The following is a 6,563-nucleotide window of genomic DNA, read 5'->3' as shown; positions in this document are numbered from 1 at the left end:
ACCAATATGCTTGCTGTCTCTATGAATTTACTTATTTGGTACATTTCCTATAAATGGAGTCACAAGATGTGGCCTTGGTGCCTGGCTTCTCTCTTCATCCCTTTTGTATCCTTCAGTCCTATCTCTTCTCCCTGAAGCTTTGGAGCCCACCCAAGTAGTCCCTAGGTATTTCCAGACTCCATTTTCCAGGAATCAGGCCAGAGAAAGAAAGGAAACAAGGTCAGAGGGCTTGGGGGTGGGAATTAAATCGGCTTAGGGAAAAAGAAACCCAGCAGTTTCTGATCAGGCCCCAGCAGCTGAATTTGGTTTGGAGGCTGATTATCTGAGGCCCACGAGCTTTTAAGTACCATGGCTGGGCCTTCGGTGTAGGCCACGTGGAAGCCGGGCTCACCCTGGCTCTTGACTGTAAACAGATGCTCTATGCCCAGGGAGGAAAGCTGAATTTCGAAAAAATGCAGCTCGACTGAGACTGTGGTGTGGCTGGATTTTCACGAAGCAGTATTTATAATCAGGCAGAAAATCATGGAGAAACAGCTAAGGATCGAGTTGCCACTTAAATTCCCAGCAGCTACACCTGGCCATGAGAACCGGTGAGGTTTCGGAGACACACATCATAAAGTGAGGGCTAGTTTGGGTGCTTCTCTGATTAATATCATGGCTGGGTTTTGGAACTGTAAGTGGGGGAAATTGTAGGGGAGGAAATTGGAGGTGGGGGCTTCTCTCAAACTGTGTGTTTGGTTACAGAGATGGCTGGCAACACACTGCTGGCTCTCTGATCTCTCTCTCTCTGGCTTCGATAATTTTTCTGTGGTGCTAAAACCTAGCCCCTTCAGTTCCCCAGGAGGGAGAAATATGGGTTGAAGTTATAGAACATATTTTGGGCAGGCTCCCTCTGGACTTTGTTCATGCAGAATGGTCTTATTATCTTGATCTATGAAGGTTTGTCCAGTGGTGTATGGTCTCTGAAAATCACACCATGCACCTGCCTCTCCTCTAATATTGTTTATGCATATTAAATTATATAAAACCGTATGACCTTGGGCAAGTCACTTAAATTTTCAAGGCCTCAGCTTCCTCAAATGAAGACATTAAGTTCTGTAGTGGGTTGCATAGTGTCTCTCCCAAAATTCCTGTCCACTTACAACCTTAGAATGTGAGCTTATTTGGAAATAAGGTCTTTGCAAATGTAATTAAGGTAAAGAGTATGAGATGAGATTGTGCTAGATTAGGCTGAATCCTGAATCCAGTGCAAGTATCCTTATGAGATAGCAAAGGACACACAGACACACAGGGAAGAAGGTCATGTGAAGGTGAGGTAGGCAGAGATGACAGCAATGCATCCACAAGCTAAGAATGCCAAGCATGGCCTGCAGCCATCGGAAGAGAAGGTAGGAGGGAGACATGAACGATTTCCCTCTCCCAGCCTCCAGAAGGAACCAACCCTGCTGGCACCTTGATTTTTGGACCTCTGGCCTCCTGAACTGTGAGATAATAGATTTCTGTTGTTTTATGCCAGTTTGTGGTACTTTGTTATGGTAGCCCTGAGAAAGGAATACAGATTAGATACTGTTTCTAGGATTAATTCATTCCTCTATGGCACTTAGAGTTTTTATAAAATATATTTACATAAATTTATCCCTTATAAAAATTTATTTATTTATTTTTTGAGATGGAGTTTCGCTCTTGTTGCCTAGGCTGGCATGCAGTGGTGTGATCTTGGCTCACTGCAACCTCCACCTCCTGGGTTCAAGCGATTCTCCTGCCTCAGCCACCCAAGTAGCTGGGATTACAGGCATGCACCACCACACCCAGCTAATTTTGTATTTTTAGTAGAGACAGGGTTTCACCATGTTGGCCAGGCTGGTTTCCAACTCCTGACTTCAGGTGATCCACCTGCCTCAGCCTCCCAGAGTGCTGGGATTACAGGCGTGAGCCACCACACCTGGCCATAAAAATTTATTTCTTACAAAAAGTTCTTGCCAGCAACTTTTCTGGGACATAGGTACATTTTATCAGGCCACCTGCCCTCCCTCCTCCTCCTCTTTATTTTGCAGATGCTCAAAGAGTGACATATCTAGCAAGTCAGTGGCAGCCCCAGGACTCCATTTCATTTGCTTTTTCTCAAGTGTAGGCGGAGTTAGAGGATATCGGTTACATTGCAGTGGCCCCTATCAGCTGAAAAGTCCTAATTGTCCACAAAAATGTATATGGACGATGCTCCTCATGGGCTAAGGCCTGTCTAGCCTATGAGACTCACACCACTGATCTGGGCTGCCCAGACCCACAGCCTCCTCTATTCTTCAGATGCGTGTCTGGCAGCCTCTCCTCCACCCATGGAAAATGTAGAATAGAGATCATTGTTCTCATAACCAAAGGTGGGGCAGCCTGTGCTTTTAGACTCAGCCGACCCACCCAGCTCTGCAGTTTGCTAGCCGTGGAACTCCAGGCAACGACCCTTTTCTGTGATTCAGGTTCTTCATCTGTACTATGGGGGTAACAACCCCCACCTTGCAGAATTTTTGTGAGGAATGGGGATAAACATGCAAAAACTCTGGCACGTCCCAGTCACTCTGTAAAAGAGAGCTGTTTCCATTATTTTCCCCCATAGTTGCATTGGCTTTACTCCAGTGCTTACACAAGGTCTGGTTTCAGTCTTCCAGTTAATTAGCTTGTCAGCTTTCCTTAATCCCATGAGTTCCAGTATCTTGCACAAGATATCCTGTATATGGGAAAGAGTTCAACAGGCATTCATCAAGGGCTTGTTATGTGCAAATCATGGTGTTGTGGTGGAAAGGACATGGCATTGGGCTTAGTCCAACCTGGCTCAAATCACATCTCTGCCATCTCCTAGCCATGTGATTCAGGTCTTTCTCACTGCTTAAATGAGGACAACTGAACCTGCTGGCAGCTTTGCTTTGGTCTTACACAAAAGGATGTGTATAAATGTGTGATGAAGAGTATGTGCTCGATGAATGTCAGATTTTTCATCTCATTCTGTGAATTCACCTTCTTACCTGTAACTAGGCAATCTTCCACTTCTCTAATCGCTGCTCTTACATCCTATCATCCACCATCAAAAGGATATGGGAGATGAAATCATTTTTAAAACAAGGTCGCTGGAGAGGGGTCACTCTGAGATACACTTCAAAGGTGAATGAATCCCTCTTCAGCTAGTTATATTTTATTCTAGAACTCAAAGTAGAGTTTAGCAGCTATTCTCTTTTTCCTTCTCCCTCCCTCAGTTTAGGAGAACAGATATATTTTAGGCTGGATTTAAACATTTATTTTATTTTTTTGAGACAGGGTTTTGCTCTCTGGCCCAGGCTGGAGTGCAGTGGTATGCTCATGGCTCACTGCAGCCTAGAACTCCTGGGCTCACATGATCTTCCCAAGTAGCTGGGACTACAGGTGGGCATCACCATGCCCAGCTAATTTTTAATTGTCTTGTAGAGACAGGGTCTCACCATGTTGCCCAGGCTGGTCTCGAACTCCTGGGTTCATGCAGTCCTCCCACCTTGGCCTTTCAAGATGCTAGGATTTTAGGTATGAGCCACCATGGATGGCCTAAATTTTTAATTTCAAATGAAAATAGCATTTTGGGTCCAATGAAGAAAGTTTCAGGCCAGGTGCAGTGGTTAACGCTTGTAATCCCAGCACTTTGGGAGGTGGAGGCCATGGATCACTTGAGCCCAGGAGTTTGAGACCAGCCTGAGCAGTATGGCAAAACCCTGTCTCTACAAAAAATTAGCTGGGCGTGGTGGCACATGCCTGTAGTCCCAGCTACTCTGGAGGCTGAGGTGGGAGGATTGATTGAGCTAAGGAAGTGGAGGTTGCAGTGAGCTGAGATGATGCCTGGGCAACAGAGTGAGATCCTGTCTCAAAAAAAGAAAAAAAAAGAAAAAGTAAGTTTGATAGACTTATTTTCGAGAATGGTATTAAGAAACTGTTTTTTGTTGTTGTTGTTGTTGCTAAAATATCTGTATTTATCGCTTATATTTATTTGGTGTACTGGAGTCCACAAAGTAGATATACCAGCCTTATTATAGCATGTCAATATCATATCATATTTTCTTAAAAAACTACCTACGGTGAGTAGTTATTGTCTTGTTTTTGCCGGTCCAGGTTCTGTTCCCTCATTTCCGTGGGGAAACTCTTTCTCATCCCCGACCACGTATTTCTCATGTGACACAGGCTTGTCCAATGAGTGCTGTTTTTTAATTTTTTCATAGCCCATGGTTGCTACTAAAATTACTGTTTTTTGCCCCTGCTGTTTCATCCAGTGATGGACATTTGCCCCAAGGCAGGCTAATCAGAGCCAGTGAGACTCAATTCTGGGCTGTATCTCAGAAGCACTGGAGATAAGAAGCCCTCTTTCCCCTGGGCTTGAAATTAGTAGTATCTACAGCTTTCAGTCTGCAGCTGTTGGGAGTCAGTTTTCCATTTGCATAGGAGAGGCTTCCTGAGAATGAAGCCAAAGCAAAACAGAGCCAAGTATGCACCAGACACCCTGAGCCCTTATGGCAGTGTATGAGTTCTAGGATCCAAACACCCATGTCTGATGCAGTAGGAACTACCTTAGGTCTTGCAATTACTTGTCTCAACATGTTCCTTTTTTGCCTTAAGTTGGTTTGAATTGCTTTGAGCCTATTGTAATCTACAGAGCCTTGATATCAGTCTTGCCATTCTTGTTTCCTAGATAGAGAAACCGAAGTTCACACTGACATTGCCAAAGTCAAGCAGCAGGATGCAGGCGAGGATGGGGTAAACCACCTGCCCCCTACACACTGGGCAAGTGGAGCTGGAGGTGATGAGGCCTGCTTCCTTAGAACCTCCCTCAACTCTGCTCTCAAGCCCCATACTCTTGCCTCAGCCTCCCAGAGTGCTGGGATTTCAGGCATGAGCCACCGTGCCTGGCCTAAATTTAATTTTTAATTTCAAGTGAAATTAGCATTTTGAGTCCAGTGAAGAGAGTTTCAGGCTGGGGGCAGTGGCTAATGCTTGTAATCCCAGCACTTTGCTCATCTCCTGTCCCCCTGCAGGGACTGGTAAATAAGGACATTTATAGTGTAAATAAGAGTATCTCCTGTCCCTGCAGCACCTTACAAGGTTACTCTAAGTAGGCTAGGTTCCTCTGCCAACCAGTTAATCCTGCTCTCAGTTACTAGAGTCGATTTAGCATCCCTGGATGCATCTTGAAGTTGAGCTGCTTGTGGCTTTTGAGCCACAATATCTTCACTCCCCTTTGAACCACCATAAAGAAATCTTTAGTCCTCATATCTTGATTTGAGAACCCATTGATCTTTGCCTCCTGCCAGCGCTGCAATGAAGGGTAGAGTTCAGGAAATAGAAGCATAGCATTTTTATTTATCCTGTTCTCTATTTCTCTGTCAGCAGCAGGTCCAAAGGTGAGTGTCACATGCTCTGCCACACTTTATGTTGCCTGAGCATATTAAATCCAGGATCTACTGCTCTGTATCCATTTTCAGCGACCAAGTGGTAAGGACAAAGAATGGCAGGAAGGATCATGGTGGTCCCCCATTGCCAGAAATGTCTTGATCTTAGTTTCCCATCAACAATGGTGCTCTGGCTGGGCGTGGTGGCTCATGCTTGTAATCCCAGCACTTTGGGAGGCCAAGCCAGGTGGATCATCTGAGGTCAGGAGTTCGGGACCAGCCTGGCCAACATGGTGAAACCCCGTCTCTCTACTAAAAGTACAAAATTTAGCTGGGCATGGTGGCAGGCACCTGTAATCCCAGCTACTTGGAAAGCTGAGGCAGGAGAGTCGCTTGAACCTGAGAGGTGGTAGTTTCAGTGAGCTGAGATCGCAGCACTGCACTCCACCCTGTCTCAAAACAACAACAACAAAAACCAATGGTATTCTGAATGCAGGTATAGACCACCAGCCTGCCATGTATTCCAACCGAGGCGTCCTGAGAAGTTCACTATTTGTTGCCTATTTAGCACTCCAACCTGCTTCTTTCCTTGTGAGTGATTCCACCCAGGTATTTCAGGGAAGGGTCTGATTTGGCTAAGCCAGGGTTTCTCAATCTTAGCACTATGAACATCTTGGGCAGGATAATTCTTTGTTGTCAAGGAGCTGTCCTGTATATTGTAGGATGTTTAGCAGCACCCCTGGTCTCTACCCACTAGATGCTAATAGCACCCTGTGCCCCAGTTATACAATCAAAAATATCTGCAGACATTGCCAGATGTCTCCTGGGTGGGGTCAACACCTCTCCCAGTTGAGAACATCTGCTATTGATTGATATAACAGAGAATTTGAGATAGAGGGATAATATCTAGGTCCCAAACCTGGGAGGAGGGGCTCCTGGCATAAACATGGGAGATGGACACTGTAGGTTTCTTGGCAGTAGCTCCTCCTGGCAGGAAAATCCAGGCTGTCTGACACGGTGTGTGTCAGTGCAGAATCCACTCTCTACCTATTTCAGATAAATGCACACTAAAATGTATAAAACTATGTCAAGGGCATCTTTGCTGGAGGCTTAGGGCCCCCAGTCAGTGTGACCTTGTCTTGCTCAGGGAGACCTGGGGGAAGAAGGAGC

The sequence above is a fragment of the Nomascus leucogenys genome, chromosome 2 (assembly GCF_006542625.1).
Source record: "Nomascus leucogenys isolate Asia chromosome 2, Asia_NLE_v1, whole genome shotgun sequence".
NCBI classification, from domain to species: domain Eukaryota; kingdom Metazoa; phylum Chordata; class Mammalia; order Primates; family Hylobatidae; genus Nomascus; species Nomascus leucogenys.
This window is presented reverse-complemented; position numbering follows the sequence as displayed.